Raw genomic sequence first — 19,918 nt, forward strand, 5'->3', positions numbered from 1 at the left:
AGTTTCATCACTTCTGCGTGCCATTCCTTTTGGTAATATGCTGCATTGTTACGGACTACCTGTAATAAATAGAGTGCACGTTTTTCTTGCACCTAAAAGACACAAAATGTCATGTAGATTAACAAATTCTATCAACAGAGACACTTTATTTGTGGGTAAACATTTATTAACAGTAGTAAAAAAAAAACCTCATTTAAATTCCCTTTGTGTACATTTGTGTTTATTGCAATTTACAGATCAGCCATCACTTTTCACTGAATATTGTTGTATCATGAAGGCATGTTAGACAGCTTTGAAACTTGGCCCAGTTCTGTGCCCCAGTTTTTGTTGAATGGCCTTAATTGGAAGCGTACAGTACAGGACGCCGCTGCTTTCTACCCATTGATATTCAGTAAGGGACAGTGATCCGCTGCTCTCCTGACATTTGGCTTGACTGATCGTCTCCGATCATCTTATCAGATAACCAGCCTGAGTGACGGAATGCTCAGCTGTGCAATCGCACCTCACTGCCTCATCTTCTCCTGCTCCTGTGTCTTTAGTAGGGATGCATCCATACCGATACTGGTATTGAGTATCGGGTCGACATCGTGCTCATTAACTCATACTCATCAAAATTCACTGATACCTACATTCCTATATCAGCTGAGACGTAAGCCGAGTGTAGCTGCCGCACTGTGAGCAAATGACATAAGCTGGCAGTGAAGGAGGCTCAGCTCAAGTCACTGGTCACTTTAAGGCCCGAAACATACTTTGACACAAGGACGCGAACGCACATGACAGGGCTTGTTTAACGCACTGCAAACTCTCAGTCCTTCTGTACAAACTCACCATGCGTTACTACAATGCTGTGGCTTGAAAACACTCTGAAGTACTGAAGGGGGCAATAGAGGACAAATCAGAGAGGGATCTAATGTTATTCCAATAGCCTCAACAGCTAAATGTGGACAGTAGAGGAGAGTGAGCTGCTTAACCTCTTCTTTTGGAATGGAAATGCGATAATTAATCATATTTTTATGCCATCTTTGCCTGAGACTCAACTGCTCGTCTGCTATAGGAGTTGAGAAGCATGCTTGTGGTGCAAGACCACTTGGTCAGGCTTGGCTGTCATTACAGCACCCCTTGCTGTAATGCTCATATTGCAGCTTGCGCTTGCGTCACGTTATGAAATGTGTTGTAACACATTTTTCAACGCAACTACGCGCAAAACCCTGTCTGCGTAGCTCGAAGCGTCTGCGTTTGCGTACTTGCGTGAAGTATGTTTTGGGCCTAAACATTCTGCCCTGGCAGATTCCCACCAGACCTACACTGTGAGCCCGTTTTAAACAGTCAATCAGAACCACTTCCCCAATACGGATGGAGACACGAAGGCTAGAAAAACGGAAGCAAAAGAGTCGACATTTTCTACTAAAGTCCAACTAAGCTGACTTTACTCTCTTTGACTGAATAGAATTACGAGGTAGAAACGTTAATACGGTGATTTGTTATGTAAAACAGGCTGTAGAGAGACCGTATTGTCCTACCAAGTACATCACCGCTTGCTTTAGCTTCAGTGCTCAGTGTTAGCAGCGCTGCGCAGTTTCTCTTTACTCAGTACTCAGGGTGTTACTTTGAATGAAGAAGCTCTATTTGAAGTTGTTCACGAACAGAGCACTTCACGCAGCATGGACGGAGTGTCTTTACACAGTGTGAGAATATAAATCATAGCTTTGTCCGAACACGATGGACCACTCAGATGTACGGTGTGAGTCGCCGAAGAACAAGATTTCTAAAATCACACAGTGTCTGTCTGGCTTTAGTGGACATTCAGCTACAGCTCAGCCAGCCAATCAGAAGACTTCACATGTAAAACTCGACACGTGAGCTCTTTGGATGCATTAGCCTCGGATGTGATTCCTGCCGTTGCTGTGCTGTTGCTAAAAGAGACAGATGAGGATCAAAACTATGAAACCCACTTTACTTACAGCTGTACAGGAATGCTTTACTGACGAGGAACAAAACCCGCTCCTCTCCACTGCAGCGGTACTCGATCCGAGCTAACTAATGTAGCATAGCTAGCTAGTTCACATCATTTAAAATCAGCTAGATTTTAGTGATATAACTGTTATGGTACACTACACTCATTTACAGTAACAACTACATCACTCAGTATGGAATCAGACTTGGTATTGATGAGTACTTCTTCACAGAGTCTTTCAATGCCAGTGACCAAAATTAGGCATCTGGGTGCAGCCTAATAGAGTAAAGTGAGAAGGGAGGGAGAGGGGCTTATGCTACAAGCCCACCCACGTTTAATTAACTGGGCTTTTTTTTCTCAATACTGAAAAAGTCTATGTATAGTAAAAGTCTATGTCTCAAAACATGATATCTATTTTTTTTCCTCTTTAAAAATAATCTGAAATTTGTCGACTTATGTGAACATTAACACAGCTGTAAAAGGAAAACAGGTGCTTCGGCAATCAGAGGTAAGTAGTTCGGGTCCAGAAAGTAAAAAGTCAGTTAAGGCACATGTGTCAGGCTCCAGTCCTCGCGGGCCAAAACAGTTCAGCACTGCAGACTTCAACACACTGCCTTGTTAAACACACCTGATTCAGCTCATCAGCTAATTAGCAAGGCCTTCATGAACTGAACTTAGAGCAGTAAATGAGGGTAAATGCTAATCTCTGCAGCACTTTGGCCTGGAGGGTCTCCAGTTTGACATGCCTGGTTTCAGGGGAGTCGGGCCACTTCCTGTTCCTCCCAATAGGCCAAAACATGCCTACAAAACACTAGAGGGTGCTAGAGAGAGTCCTCAATGAATGGGAGTGGATGGAGCTCAACTGCTAAAGATTTTCCTCAGTGGATGCAAATGAATCAAGCTAAATGACAAGATGTTCCTGTCTTAGCAGCTTTAAATCTTCACTAAATTACTACTATAATAAAACTACAAAACTCTTAATAAAATAAATGATTCCAAAGTTTTGAATGGTACTGTTTGTGTGTTTTATGTCTTGGACACATATAGCTAGACATGTTCATTAATAATAATATTTTAATTCAAACGTACTTTCAGTATTAAGATACTATTATTAAATAAATGATTAGTAAATATGGATGGCAGCTCTACTGACTACTGCACTATGTAAATGCTAGATAGTATTTGAGATATCTAATACTATATATAAAGCTATATATATATATATATATATATATATATATAGACCTTTTTAGATTAACATGTTCATTCTCTGGCTGGAGGATCCTAGCTGAGAAAAATCCACCATTTTCAAATAACTTGGACTGACCAACATTCAAGAAAGGATTGAAATGAATTTCACATGTATGCACACCATGTTCTGACAATTCACGCCTACACTTAATCAGTTGCTTTACCTGCACTTCATTTAACAATATTCGTTTCTGCAGCTGAATTTAAACCGACTTGTTATTTGTACTGTTGGGATCTTAGGCTACGTTCACATTACAAGCCTCGTCGCTCAAATCCGATCTCTCTGACACGATGGTTCACACTCATTTAGGTAAGTGACTCAAATCTGTCATTAATGTGAATGAACCAGCGTCCTGAAACGACCCACATGAGCACATCCTACTCAGTAACGTGACGTGAATGAATCACGTGCATCATCAGCAAACAGACTAACGAGCAGAACGAGCTTCGCTGAGAAGATAATTAACTCTGATCAGCTCTCAGCTTCATTATTAGAGCGAGACGAAGGAGAAAAAGGTGAGATGAGCTGCTTTTCCATCTTTTACAGGCATTAACTTCTGTTCAGCGCTGCTGCCATGGTAACGCTGAATGATGGCGCAGCGCAGTGGAGAAAAAACACATGAATTCCAATCTGAGCGTCACATTAAGGTCATACGGCCACGAGTCAGTCGTGTCCTATATTTCAGTTTGTGCTTGGGCTGCTCGTTTTCTTGCCTCACAGAGCTTTAGTTTAGCTCCAGCTCAGTTCAGGCTACTGGCTCTGTAGTCGGCTATATTAGTGATTAGATTAGAAATAAAAGTTACCTACTCATCATAACAGACCACAACCAGCATGAGAAAGTTTACTGTTAACCAGCATATTGATGGTATAGCATCATGTAGCTAACATTATTAAGAACTCAGCAGCTACATTAGACTGTATTTTGTCTCATTAACTATATGAGTAGCTATATTTCCTGTTAGCTGGGGTTTAGTACAGACAGCCTTTTATAACGTGTGTTTAATGTGAGCTTTTACATAATCAGTGAGGACAGAGATGCAAAAGAGACAAGCAGAGAGAGAGAGAGAGAGAGAGATAGACAGACAGACAGAGAGAGAGGTAAATAAAATAAAATCAATTTTAAACTACTTGACTTTATGTAGGATTCAACACAGTTTTTTTTTCAGCTAAAAATAAACAGAAATAAATAAATGATCAATTAAATACACTTAACTGGAGTCAAAGCAGTTTATGGAAGAGTAATAGCAGTTTATAGAAGAATGAAGGGATGGGGAAAGAAAAAAATGAAAGGAAAAGGTGCATAGCAGTTATGGATGGGTAAAAAAGGAGCAGTGATTTGGTAAAAAAAAAAATGAACAAAACAATCTCTAAAGGAGAATGTAAAATGGACCTCATTAAAATTTTCATCCTAGTTACGGCCCTGGTTGAGAACAAAAGCTCCATAGAAACGCATTCATTTTTTGACTCTCTCTGGTGCGCCCTCTAGTGTCTGAAGACATTATTGAGTGGTAGGTCTCCTCGCTCGATAATCTTTGGCTTTTCCGATTAGTTCTAAACAAGTGTGGAGATCCCCAGGGGTGGATGTTTACTTTCTGAACCTTAACCTGAACGTCTGCAGAGTTATACTCGAGGTCTCCTCGCATTGTTGCATCTGAATAAACCAGAAACCACAACTGAATTAAAAAAGTGGTGTACATAAAATCCACTGATATGTTCAAGACCCTAAACCAATTTACTCCACTCTGGGACGCACTTCAGATAAAATTAGTGGGTTCGTGCATCTTCCATTTAACTGTGTGAATTGGAAAGTACATCATTATAGTGAGATTCAGTCTGAGTGGAATGTTTTCGTGGCCCTCACAGCCTGCAGTACTGTCCCTGTTCAGCGGGGGGTGGCGATAAGATGGTATTTGCGGGGCAGGTTGGCAAAGCCACTGACTTCAGGACTGGTGTCCATGTTGGCCGGCCCACCAGGGCAGCTGAAGGTGAAATGCTGGAGCAGAGACACGATGAATATAAACAGCTCCATTCGAGCCAGAGACTCGCCCACACACGACCGCTTACCTGCAGGAGGAGGGACAGAGAGGTGGTCAGTGTGAGTGTCATTATTAACATGTCTATAATGTGTTCAGGGCCTTCTAGGTCTTCAGAGAAGGCCTGATGCTTTCTGGGAGCTAAAAATGTATATATATATATATATATATATATATATATATATATATATATATATATGTATGTATATATATGTATATATTATTCAGAAGAGTGATGGAGTGATTAATTGGTAATTATAGAGCTTTTGTGCAATACTGCAATTTGTATATGGGTTTACAAATACATGCTTAAATGGTTCTTCAAGGGTTCTTTCGTAAGAGTTCTTTCGTGAGTTCTATATAGGATCATTTAATGCTTAGATGGTCCTTTGCTTGGTGAAATGGTTCTTTAGACTGATGGAGAATGTGTTATATATTGTTCTATTAAGTTTGACATCATAACCATAACAGGTCGAAAAAGATGGTTCTTCAACGATATAGATAATGGTTCTATATAGAACCATGAACACTTAAAGAACCATTTGCATGCTTCCATGGTTCTTTACATGGTGAAATGGTTCTTGAGATTGATGGAGAATGTGTTGTATATGGCACCAAAAATGGTTTTTGCTGTTGTTACACAGTCAAGCTTGTCTATGTAGCACCAAAAAAGGGTTCTGCTATCGTTACAACGTCAAGCTTGTAACAACAGAAGAACCATATTGGTGCTATATAGAGCCATCATCAAAAAGGTTCTATATAGAGCCATATACAACACATTTTCCATCAATCTAAAAAACCATTTTACCATGCAAAGAACCAGCTAAGCATGGCATGGTTCTATATAGAACTAAAGAACCCTAAAAGAACCATTTAGTGTAGATATATTTACAAATTGCAATTTTGCCTAAAAGCTCCATAATTACTCATTCATTCTCTCTTAAATAATTCTTAGACCTGCATTGAGAACATTTTGAGCAGCAGTGTGTGTTAGTCAGGTTTTAGAGCGCAGTCACAGACCTCATATGCGTCTGGCGTGTTAATGATTATCTCAGTGTTTTTCAACATCAAACCGAGTAAACAGATCAAAGGGTCTGCTGAGGAGCCTGTGTGGGCGTGTCCAGAGCTGCGAAGGGGTTTTCTGCGTTAATGATTTTTTTTGTGTTGCACATCTGATTATCTGTTGTGTTTACCTGCAGAAAAGGGCAGGAATGCTGGGTTCTTCTTAAAGTTGCCGTTGGTGTCCAGGAAGTGTTTGGGGTTAAAAGTCCAGGGGCTGTCCCAGTGTCCCTCATCCCTCAGAACAGAGTGCAGCAAGGGGAGAATCACTGTGTCCTGCAGGAGTGAGATCAATAAAGGTCATAGAAGGTTTATCAAATGCTTTCCAAAACCAACAGCGTTTGGTGTTTTTTGTTTTACTGTCACACGTACAGCACGTAAATACTGACAGTAAACACTGAGTTTCCTAATTTCCCCCTGTAGCTCAGACGTGTTCGACAGGCATGTTTGGTGTTTGTAGTTTTGTTCTCTAGTTTTGCACAGGAGCTATGAGGCTGATAGATTTTGGGTGACACAGACTTCCATTAGTTGTTAGTGAGGTTAGCCTCGTGGCACCAGTGATAAAACTAAGGAAGCAAACTTCAGACACCAAACATGCCTTGGCTGATCGACTGTGATTGAAAGTTTGATTTTTCTGTGAACCATTTCTTTAATATGTGGGTGCATTTTTAAGTAGACTCTGCTCATATGGGTATATACATTCGCCTTTCAGATTAATGATTTTTATATTTTATATAAAAATATACAGTGCAGATTTACTAGACTTCAAAAAGGTGTTTATAGAATGTCGTACATTGTATAAATTGTATTTATGATATTTTTTCAGAGCGAAGAAAACCTCGTTTCTCCAAAGTGGTAACTTAACTGGAGAAGGAAAAAAAACTACTTTACTTTTGATGTTACTCAGTGGAACCAGACTTTTTGTCCAAGTCATTTTGGGTCGTTTCTTTTAGTTAATTCATCATGAAATTAGGATCTGGGTCATTAGGGTAGCAGGTGTTTTCAAATTATGTCAAAAACTGAAAAGCGTCAAAAATAGAGATTTGGAGGTTTTCTTCCAACATCAGCGATACACACACATACACACACCACACACACACACACACACACACACACACACACACACACACACATATATATATATATATATATATATATATATATATATATATATATATATTTCAATTGAAAGAATCATTTTAATTCCATTGTATTTCTTTGCATTGAATGTACATGATTCTTTAAAGAGCCTTTAAAAATGGTACAATCAATACAATCAATTTTTAAATTATCTTAGTAAATTTGTGAGTGTATTTTAAATTTGAGACATTTTGGATACTACTATTATAAGAACTTCATAAGTGATGTTATGAACATGTAATAGGTGATTTTAGAGTCTTCTATGTGCTCTTAAAGAGTAAACCCAATGTTTACAGCTTACAGTGCAGCTCAGTTCATAATTCTGGACAAACTGAAATAAAATGTCTCACATTCTATTTTTTGTACTGATAACAAATGCTTATTTGACCATATTAGTTTTATATAAGTAAAAACACTGTGGTATAAAAGTGCATGTGCTTTGAGGGAGTTATTATTTTATTGTTTACCTTGGGAATAGTATATCCTCTGAATGTGATGTCCCGTAAAGCGTAATGTGGAACATTGAGAGGGTACGAGGTCCATGTAGCGCTGCACCTCATGGATCACTGCGTCGGTGAATGGGAGGGACTTCCTATCGTCCATTGTGGGGCTTCTCTCTTGTCCAATCACAGTGTCAATCTCTTTCTGCATGCGCTCTGAGAGGAGAACAGACGTGACTATGAGCAACTACACCATGTAATTTACAGATTTACAGACTTCACCTTCTGCCATTTCATTAATGGTCCTGATGTGCAACTGATGGTGTTAGAGATGAACAGATCGATCGGCTGTGTATCGGTATCGGCTGATATTCAGCCCAAATATGTGATCAGTGACTGGCCGATATTCCTCTTTCTCAGCCGATCCTGAGAGCTGATGAGTGACATGAAACGTATGAGCCATATTTCACCTGAGGTGCCAGAATGTAACAGCTGCACCAACTAGAAGCTTCAAACTAGAAGCTGGTGAATAAAAAGCCAACTTCAGGAGTTGAAAGGCATGAAAGGGATGAGGATGTTTCTCCATTTGACAGGTGGGCAACATTAACTAAAACTTTGTGTTTCAGTAGTGACATGAAAACATGGGACAGCATTTTTAAAAAACGTGTGTGTGTGTGTGTGTGTGTATTAACGTCTTGGTGGTAACTGGTGCCTTACCCTGTATTTTCAGAGTGCCTGATTAGTAACATCAGAGCATATCTGATAGTAGTGCTGGTGGTCTCGGTCCCAGCCAGGAATAAATTTTGGACAGTAGCTATCATATTTTCATAGTGGAACTCTGTATTGGGAATGTCCTTCTCCTGTTGAAAAAAATAAAACACATACATATATATATATATATATATATATATATATATATATATATATATATATATACAAAGTACTGTGCAGACGTCAGACATCACCCTTCACTTATTTAATTTCCAGTCAAAACAGCCCTTACAAATTTTTGGGATTAGATACCTTAATTTTACATCAAATAATCTGCTCTTAAAATTCACTACTCTTTAAATCAACATTCTTACCATTTAATACTCTTATTGTCTTCTTATTAAATAAGTACTGTGAATTACTCAGTCAATGCTATAAAACCAATACAACCCCATTTCCAAAAAAGTTGGGACGTTGTGCAAAATGTAAATAAAAACAAAATGCAATGATGTGCAAATCATTTAAACCCTATATTTCGTTGAAAATAGTACAAAGACAACATATCACATGTTGAAACTGAGAAATTTTATTGTTTTTTGAAAAATATATGCCCATTTTAAAGTTGATGCCAACAACACATTCCAAAAAAGTTGGGACTGGGGCAACAAACAAAAGGCTGGTAAAGTTGTGTAATGCTAAAAAAACACCTGGTGGTTAATTGGCAACAGGTCAGTTACATGATTGGGTATAAAGAGCATCTCAGAGAGGCTGAGTCTTTCAGAAGTACAGATGAGGAGGGGTTCACCACTCTGTGAAAGACTGCACAGGCAAATAGTGCAACAATTCAAGAATAACGTTTCTCAGCGTAAAATAGCAAAGAACTTTTGCTTTTCATCATCTATGGTACATAATATCATTAAAGGATTCAGAGAATCTGGAGAAATCTCTGTATGTAAGGGACAAGGCCAAAAACCAGTATATGCTGGCCGTGATCTTTGGGCCCTCAGACAGCACTGCATTAAAAACAGATATGATTCTGTAGTGGAAATCACTGCATGGGCTCAGAAACACTTCTCAAAAACACTGTCTGTGAAAATGATATGAATATGAAAATGATATATACATGTTTCGGCAACATACGCTGCCATCCAGATGACCTCTTTTTCATTGAAGGCCTTGAGGATTTCAGCAAGACAATATCAAACCACATTCTGCATGTACTACAGCTGCATTGCTCTGTATTAAAAAAGTCCGGGCACTAAACTGACCTGCCTGCAGTCCAGATCTGTCACCCACTGATAACATTTGACATCTGAACTGTTAAGCAGCTGAAATCCTGTATTAAACCAGAATGGGTAAACATTTCACTTTCAAAACTACAGCAGTGTCTCCTCAGTTCCCAAACACTTGCAGAGTGTTGTTAAAAGACAAGGTGATGAAGCACAGTGGCAAACATGTCCCCGTCCCAACTTTTTTGGAATGTGTCGTTGGCATCAAAATGGGCATATATTTTTCAAAAAACAATAAAATTTCCCACTTCAACATTTGATATGTTGTCTTTGTAGTATTTTACTTTAAAAATATGGTTTACATGATTTGCCCATCATTTCATCCTATTTTTATTCTGCACAGCGTCCCAATTTTTTTGGAAATGGGATTGTATGTAAGAGACACTAAAAGTCCAAAATTATCTACATAGTCAGGCATTGGGCTGTAGAGCTGTGGAACTGTGTTCTCTGGAGTGATGGAGCTATACATTTAGGATGAGTTGGAGTGATCCAGAACTGACCATCCAACATCAGTACCTGACCTCACTAATGCTCAATCAAATCCTCACAGCAATGTTCAACATCTAGTATAAAGCCTTCCCAGAGGGGTAAAGGGGGACAAATTCACTATTAATACCCTTCATTTCAGAAGAAGCTTTCTAGACACGTCAACGAGTCCTTAAGAGTTTAGAGGGATCCAATGCTTGTTGGTTACAGCTTTGTCAAATGTTGTTTTAATACCGTTAAGTGAATTGTATATTGTTCTAAGTTAGGTGGGAAACACTGGTCCTCCATTAAAACCCTGCTTTAGATGTTTCAGCAGCAACACAAGCAGCAGCTACTATAGCAGTAACTGCGGATGAGGCCTTGTTTACCTGGTTGAGTCGGATGAGGAAGCAGTCGATGAAGTCTCGAGGGTTGTCAGGGTCCAGATTCTCCTTGTGCTTTTCTACTTTGCTCATAGCGAAGACCCTGAGCGCTTCCACCTCCTTGAAGATGTTGAGATGTTTGCCTGGGAGGAGGTCCATCAGCCGTGGGAAGATATTGTACAACTGTGAGATGGGAGGAGTTTAATTAGTGTTTTAGGTGTTGTTGAACTTTGAGCTGTTGTAACTTTAGCTTCTTTGTATTCAGTGTTTTTCAATCTCCATAAGCCACATTTACACACTGTAAAAAATGTAGTGTTTTAATTTAAAAAAGTGAGCAACTGAGTTAACGTGAAATTTTGAGTTCATTGGTTATAATATTAAGTCAACAGAAGAACGATTTGTGTTTTAAATTTGTTTATTTATTATTTGAAGTTCAGTGAACTCAGCATTTCAAGTTAACCTGGTTATTTGGTTAATCAATTTTATTAAGTTTAAAAGCTGCATAATTATTTTTACAGCACAGCAACTTTCTGTGCAAATCACAAGCGATTTAATGCAAAAGAAAAAAACTGGGCTGCTAATTCAGGAAACTTTGATCCCTTTCAGTTGGCATTTTTACTGAACTGGAGAAATTTGGTCAAGATGTGAGGAACTTTGGTTGTTAGCAGGGTGACTGGGTGCTAATGCTAACCGTGGTTTCATTTGATTCCAGATTGCAAGCAGATCCGACTGTTTGCCACTGCTGGTCAACCCTCGGACCACCCAGATTATTGTCCTGCATACAAGCTCTAACTAGTTTTTAATCTCCTCAAACAGATTTTAAATGCACATTTTATTTTCACTTTTATTTTAGAAAATAAACAAAGATAAACGTTACAATTGAAGGAAAAAAATAATGACTAGGCCTGATATAAAATGACTGTACAGAAAAAAATATTATTATATTATTTACTAAACTAATTTACAACTTATAACTAAAAAAGGAAGGAAGGGAAAAGAAGTCATTTGGACTGTGAGTTTAAAATGAGTGATGATAAGTGGAATTTTTTTGTGGAAAATACTTTGCTTAACTACCAGTGGGCCGCCCAGAAAACACAGAACAAAACGGCAGTGGACCACCAGCTTTGCCATCAGTGGGCTAATAGTGGGCCCACTATCCTCTTGCTGTCATATTTGATTTCATTTGTTTAAGTTTTAAGAGGTATTTGAATTATATTCCTATTTTAAGCAGCTTGTTAAGAAATTAAAGTATTATGTTTGTTTAAAGTATGTTTTAGATTTGTTAGTTGGGGTATTGCTTGTGGGTCTGTCAGAAAACCATAATGGGTGCAGGCTCCCCCTGCTGTAGTGGAGGTGAAGGATTCGGATGAGCCCATAGTAGCTTCTTTGCCTCATTCAGCTCTGCTTAGTGTCTACAGCCCGTTGATCAAACACAAGGCCCGCGGACCAAGTCAGGCCCGTGACACAGTCCTTTTTGGCCCACTAAATTATTTTAATTCTCTATTATTATTAGCCCGTTTTACCCTGAAATGCACTACAGTCCCCAGCATGTACTGTACCATAGTGTGCATTCTGACCCCCATCAACAATCTCTGGGCCAGCGGATACACAAAAAGAAAAGATGCCAGGTGTCTAGTTCAAGCAAATAGGCAATTTAAAAAAACTACCTAAAACAATTTATTTTTATTTAGAATTATTTTTTAATATTTAGTGCCTATTTTGCTTTTGCAGTTAAGGCAAATAAATTGAATAAACAATGGCAAAAAGAAATAAAAACGCAGCTGGCCCACAGATTTGCTGAGAATTTTTAATATGGCCCTTTTAGTGGTTTGACACCCCTGGTCTACTGGGTCCAGGGATGAAGCAGCAGCGACACGCATTAAAGTTGTGGGTGGTGAAATTTTGAGCAGCATATATATGCGATGCGAACAATGACGTCCTGCAAACTGACACATGGGTCTTTACTACATTCAAATTATTATGAATTTTAGAATGTTTCATTATTATTATTATTATTATTATTATTATTATTATTAGCAGTCTTGAAATCTGGGGGTGCTGCAGCCTCCTCAGCACCCCCACTTCCCATGTCCCTGAGTGGGACTGTCCTGCAAAGTGACTTTCAGTGATAAATATGCAAAAACTCATCACATAAGTTTTGAGTTCTTAATAAAGAAGTACCTCCAATTTTTCCTCTAAATATAAACTGTCTGTCTGTCAAGAGATACCATAGCATACATAGAAGACAATTTTGAAGTATTAAATCATTTTTCATAAAATAATCCCTTAGATGGAGGAGGAGCTTTGGAGCAGCTGGTATCTTTCTGTTTGTCACGCTTCCCGGTTCTCAGTCGGACTCTTATTCTATTACAGACTCCACTTCAGAATCCCTCAGTTTGCCATGTGGCCCTACAAATCAATCATATGCCATCCAGCAGATCTCAGTCACCTGAGTACTGATTATCATCACCTGTGTTCCTGTGTTTATAAACCTGTCTGTTTGCAGTCTTTCTTTGTGAAGCTGTGGGTCCTTCCCCAGTTACCATTTCACTCAGTCACTGTGTCAGTATTATTATTTCATATTAGTGCTTTGGACAATAACACTTTAACACTAAGTCACTTTAAATGATAATAACACTGAGTCACTTAAGTCACTTTAAAATCTATATATTGTTCACAGATTATATCTTAATATAAATATATTTGTACATAGCAGAGAGGTTTTTTTTCTTACATAGGTCCCTCCTGTCTCTATATTTTGTGTATATTTAATATATTTCAGTTTCAAGATTTTTTTCTGTATTTTATTTTCACTTTGTTTACTTTTTGTAGAGTGATTATGCTGAGCCTCACCACAAGCATTTCAATGCATGAATGTCCTGACATGTTGTGCAAATGACAAATGAAACTTTGTCTTGAAACTTGAAACGTGAAACTTAAAACATACTGAGTCGTTCTCTTATTTACTAGCTACCCCGTTTATGTTCTTGTTACTTATTCTCAGATTTGTCCCTTTGGCTAAGCCTACCTGTGTATTTGCTCTGTGGTTATGCCCCTCGCTTGTTTGTGACTCGGTTATCGCCCTAACCTCTGTATTGTGTTGTGTTAATCTGGTTTCTGACCTGGTCTGGTATTAACTCTGTTATTTCAGCTAATCCTCTTTCTAGTAAACCCTATGGTTCATCTTTTATCTGCGAGTGTCTGATTTGTCAACTCAGTGTTACACTATCCACATATTTCTCTCCATGTTTTGGCATATTGGACCAAATTAAACAGCCCAAAATGACTTGTAAAAAAGTCTGGTTCTATTGACTTACATCAAAAGTAAAGTAGGTTTTTTCCTTCTCCTGTAAAGTTACCATTTTGTAAATATGAGATTTCGTTTTGACAGCATCGACATATATATATATACTCGAGCAGTCATATGACTTTATTACTCTTTTATATGTATATATATATATATATATATATACATATAAAAGAGTAATAAAGTCATATGACTGCTCGAGTGTCTCGGCCAAAGCAACAAAACATGACAGATTGCAGAAGAGTCATCAAGAAATTAAAATGCTCAACGTTGAATATTTGTCTGTGAACTTGATCCATCTTTCTCAGAAGTGTTTCAGAGAGTTTTATTCAGAAAATCAGTTCAGGAGAATCATCCCTTCCCGTTTTCTCACCTGTCCCCACGAGCTGCTGCCAAAGCGCAGAACCCCAGAAATGACCTGGAGAAGACAGAGGAAGTTGTTGTCATCATAGCTGAAGCGCTGACCGAACACCAGCGCACAGATCACGTTGGACACGGCTCGACTCAGGTAGAACATGGGGTCAAATGGAGCAGCTACAGGATGTAAAATTCCAAACTTCAGCTTCCAGACATTTTTCAACATAATTCAATATATGAAACCTGAATCGTTTACTTGGTTGGTTTGTTGAAGCTGAAATGAATTGACTCACACTTGGTTTCTTTGAAGGTTTCCAGAAGGTGTTTGCTCTCCTCCTGAATCCATCCCTCCATCCTCTTGCGGCCCATCCCAAAATCTCTCAGGGTGGTGAGAGTGAACCTCCGGAGCTGACGCCAGCGTTCGCCATTACTGATGGTAAGGCCTGAGAGAGATGCAGAGAGGGTTAAAGGTTATACTGAAAAGCTCCACATTCAGCAGAAATCTCTTAATAAAGTTCCTTCCTCCATTTTTGGTCATTAATTGGTGTTAATTGGTGGGCAGTGAGTGGACACAGTGTTTAAAAACTCCAGCAGCACTGCTGTGTCTGATCCACTCACACCCAGCACAACACACACTAACACACCACCACCACATCAGTGTTACTGCAGGGCTGAGAATGATCCACCACTCAAATAGTACCTGCTCTGTGAGGGTCCATGGGGGTCCTGACCACTGAAGAACAGGGTAAAAGGGGGCTAACAAAGTATGCAGAGAAACAGATGGACTACAGTCTGTAATTGTAGAACTACAAAGTGCACCTATATAGTAAGTGGAGCTGATAAAATGGACAATGAGCGTAGAAACAAGGAGGTGGTCATAATGTTATGCCTGATCAGTGTATACTGAATAGAATTTGCCTCAGGGTGTGGCTGAGTTCATCTAGGTGAACTTTAACTGGTACTTTGGATGCATGAGTTAATGAAAAACAAGAGTTCAAGTTGCAGAATGTAATAAAGAAATAGAAGAGCTGCTCCTGCTTGTCGCTCACAATTTAAAAATGAGTTAACTGAACGATGCATTCCCTCCACAAACCTCATCACATCAAGGCCGCACATACTCGCCTGGTTTGTGCTAAACCTCAGCGAAGAAAATAGCTGGGCGACCGTTCGGTGTGGCTGTGGCTTAAGTGGGATTTCCTAAAAAAATGCTCTTGAAAGCAGCTAATGCTACAAAGCAGTCAGGAGCATTGTGGCTATAGGCCCTGCTGTCTTCCTCAGGAACCCTGATACCAGGGTTGCCAGCTGTGTGAGGTGATTAGAGTGAGATTTTCATGTAGTTGGAGTGAGACTGGAGTGCATATCCACTATTTAAAACAACAATTTCAACCACAGCTTGAGCCTATGAAGAGGGGCTGAGATACACGTCATCACTAAGGACTGACCGTCACGCCGGAAACCCTTCATTTTTCACTCAGTCCACATCGGAGACTCGTGTGAAATGGCGTGCAGAGAGTTTACAGCTGCTGAAGTTGCTGCAGCAGTTTTGGAAAGTAGTGATGAAGATTCAGACTGAATCAAGCCATTAAAATTACGTATCTTGAACAGATGTGTTGTCTTGTTTGACTTGAGATTTCTTTGTGCAGATTGGAAGTGTGAGAAAAGATCCAAAACCGTAAGAGCTGGCAACCCTGCTGACACTGCCAAAACCAACATAGGTCTACAGAGCTGAACGTTGAAAGCCTTGTTCTGTTTTCAACAACCCTTATAGCAAGAGGATAGTAGCCCACTGTTGGCCCACTGAAGGCAAAGCTAGTGGTCCACTGGCGTTTTGCTCAGCGTTTTCTGGGCGGCTCATCAGTGATTAAGCAGTGTTAGACTAAATTCCACTTATCATCGCTTATTTTACTCTCACAGTCCAATTTACTTTGTTTTCCTTCTTTCCTCTTTTAGTTATACTTTGTAAATTCATTTAGAAAATAATTTTAATCCAGTACAGTGTCAGCAACAACATTTTCTATACAATTATTTTATATCGGGCCTGGTCATTATTTTGTTTTCTTTCATTTGTTTGTAATATTTGTCTTAGTTTATTTTCTGAAGTCCCTGTGCATTAAAATCAGATTGCAGATTGCATTAAAATCAGATTGCAGATTGCATCAAACTGCTCACTGTACACAATACATTCATTTTGGGTCTGGGTTCATAATTTAAATATAATTTTTTGTGCTACTCCACTGTAACCAGTCTCACAAAACAGAGGTTGTTATCTCACTTTAACACTGACTGAAAAATGGTTCTTTTTAATGGAAAAAGCTGTGCACTTTGAAATGATTCTGTGTTTATGTAGTCCAAAAACAGATACTTCTCGTTTAGTTTGAACTGGAAAATTGTCCCCTTCCTCTCTACAAGTCAGTGTATCTCCAACTGCATGTTGGACAACAGTTATATATATCGCTGCTGTTGGAACAAAACCTTGTATCTCCATTTTTGTCATTTTTCAGTTTCTGACATAATTTCAAAATGCCTGCTGGCCTTTAAATTGTGTGTAAATTTCATGATGAATGGGTCAAAAGAAATGACCCAAAATGACTTGTAAAAAATTCTGGTTCCATTGATTTACATTAAAAGTAAAGTAGGTTTTTTCCTTCTCCTGTAAAGTTACCATTTTGGAGATACAAGGTTTTGTTCAGACAACAGTGACATACATATATATATATATATATATACACTGATCAGGCATAACATTATGACCACCTCCTTGTTTCTATGCTCATTGTCCATTTTATCAGCTCCACTCAGGACCACTGAAGAACAGGGTAAAAGGGGGCTAAGAAAGTATGCAGAGAAACAGATGGACTACAGTCTGTAACTGTAGAACTACAAAGTGCACCTGTATAGTAAGTGGAGCAGATAAAATGGACAATGAGCATAGAAACAAGGAGATGGTCATAATGTTACGCCTGAATGAGCTGTGTGTATATATATATATATATATATATATATATATATATATATACTTTATCAGTGAATGTAGTGGTGCCAGATTGTCAGACTTACCATAGCCTTTCAAAACTCTTTGAACAAAAGGAACAGGGGCTCTGCCTACAAAGTCGTCTGCATTGTCTATGAGTGCCTCCTTGACCGTGTCGTAGCCCACCAAGACCACCGCTCTCTGGGGTCCCAAATATGTTGTCATCACAGGCCCATACGTCTTACTCCACTGTTGAAGGACATAGTCAACAGCATGAACCAGTATATCCTGCTTCCCAACCCTGAGAACTTTTTTTGTTTGCATTTTCTTTGGTTCAGCATCCCTAAGCCAGCTCAGACCACTTGAGGAACCATTGGGCTGTATGTTATTTTGATGATCCACTGTAGATGCTTTGTAGATGTTTACCTATTAAACTTAACCCTAAGCCTAATAAGCACTCCAGTCCTATTTAAATGAAAGTATAACTATATAGGTTAGTGAGATATGCAATAAATTATATTTATATTTTCCTTCTGTATGGACAGACTTCGAGTCTACATTTCTTTCTGCATTGTTTTGGTTGTTTTGATGGTAAGAAATGACAAAAACAGTCCACACAACAGTAACTTTTCATCAAATTCAAATCATGATAAAATATCTCCTCATGTGCTTACAAACACAAATGTGGTCTGGATTGAAAATTTTGAAATCTGCACTTTCAAAAAAATTCTATCAGAAGTACTGAAATAACGATTTCAGCATGATTTTCTCACTTGTGATAACTGTGACCGCTAAGTAGGGCTGTGCAATTAATCATATTTTTATTATCATTGCTTTATGAGTTTCCATGATATGTACAACATTAAGGACTGCAATGACAGAAAGGGCTAAATTAGAATACAAGCGTGCAACATGGGAATGATGTCATTATGACATGCAGAGTGAGTGATTTAACCACTCTGCTACAGAGCCAATATAATAAACATACATCCACACAGCTCAAAAACTACCCTAACTAACCTGTATGCATCGGCTACTGTCACAACAAACCTGCATCACTATAAGGACCTGTAATGGAGTTAAATACAGACCTGGACAGAAAGAGCTGTTCAGAGAAAGCTGATTGTTTTTCTAACAGCCATACAGTGCATAAAATGTGCTTGTAATTGAGAGCAAGTAGCTATAAATATTTCATTATTTTTATTTTGAGCTTTGCATAAGAGTGAATGGTGCTTTTTTGCCATTTGCAACACTGAGTTTCACATTAGATTAGAATAAATCAGTATGACTGTTCCTTGCAAGAGGTTTTCACAACAGTTTACATTGCCCTGCTTGTTCCTTTATGGTCAGTCAGGCCACAACCCCTACTTTCAATAAATCAGATTAAACCATATCCGTATTACGTGCACTTGCGCAATCCTGCAGCCCTGCAGGAATTATGCATGACATTCCTGATTTAGGGTTTTGCCACTTTACAGTCTCAGTAAGGCATTTGTACAGGCATTTGTGTATAAATTAATGTTATGCATAATTTTTATTGACTTCCAAAGAATGCATGTTATAATTTGCCTCATTTAACAAATACAGTGTTTTTGTTTCACTCACAGGCAATGATTGAGCTTTAAAATGTATTTCTCTATGACACACTGCTCATTGTTGCTTTCAATATTCATAATTTTATCAGGTTAATAAAGCTCTACGCTTTTGTTGATATGAAATTCTTAAAAGTAGAAGCTGTTAAAAGAAACGATATGCAAAGTTTGGTCAGATTACATGTTTTGTTGATTTTCTTAGTATAAATAAGTCAACATAACCTCTACAGAAAACACACAATTGCTGTTTATTTGGCTGTTTATTGCTGAGTTTAACATATTGGAGTAAATATATAATACAGCATAAAATGCAGTGAGTGCAAAAGTAATAGGACATTTTATATTTTATGTTAGATTCAGCAAATAGAAATTATGCATTAAAATTAGCAGAAATATTTTAGATTTGAGTGTGTTCTCTGTAGAGGACGTGTTAGCATCTTTTCACTGTTGTTAAACACAATAAATCCTCACATATTTTCACTTAGAAGGTCAGAAAAACATGCAAGCTGACCACAGGTGTCTAAGCATTTACATAAGACTGTATGTTTTCTACACGTGACTAGACATGTGATTCCCACACGTGCAGCCTTGTAAACTCTTCTCCTCACAAGTAACCACATCTGGAAAATACATTTAGTGAAGACGTGTAAACATACACACGTTCCTCTTACCTTCAGGAAGGTTTTAAAGGGCGCGCGTTTGTCCATGGACAGGATATTGCCAACTAGAGGCAGAGCCAGCGGTCCTGGGGGAAGATTGTAAGCCTTTCTTCTCCATCTGACCAACAAAATCAGCAGCACCACCAAGACCACCAAAGCGGATGTGCTGGAGATCTCCATGCCTCGGCTCCAGAGACGATGTTCACACTCTTCTCTATGGGCTGGTCTTCTGCTTCTCAGCTCTGCCTGTTCAACTGCTAGGGTTTTATATGTTTGTGGGGTGAGAGGCCAGGAGGAGGGGCTGAA

At 38.7% G+C, this 19,918-nt stretch overlaps 1 pseudogene; it reads right to left on the bottom strand.

Moving 5' to 3' along the window:
* Positions 1–148: 148 nt before the first annotated feature.
* Positions 149–19,880, bottom strand: LOC118796682 (annotated as a pseudogene).
* Between the last annotated feature and the right edge of the window lie 38 nt (positions 19,881–19,918).

This window comes from Colossoma macropomum, unplaced genomic scaffold, assembly GCF_904425465.1.
Source record: "Colossoma macropomum unplaced genomic scaffold, Colossoma_macropomum, whole genome shotgun sequence".
NCBI classification, from domain to species: domain Eukaryota; kingdom Metazoa; phylum Chordata; class Actinopteri; order Characiformes; family Serrasalmidae; genus Colossoma; species Colossoma macropomum.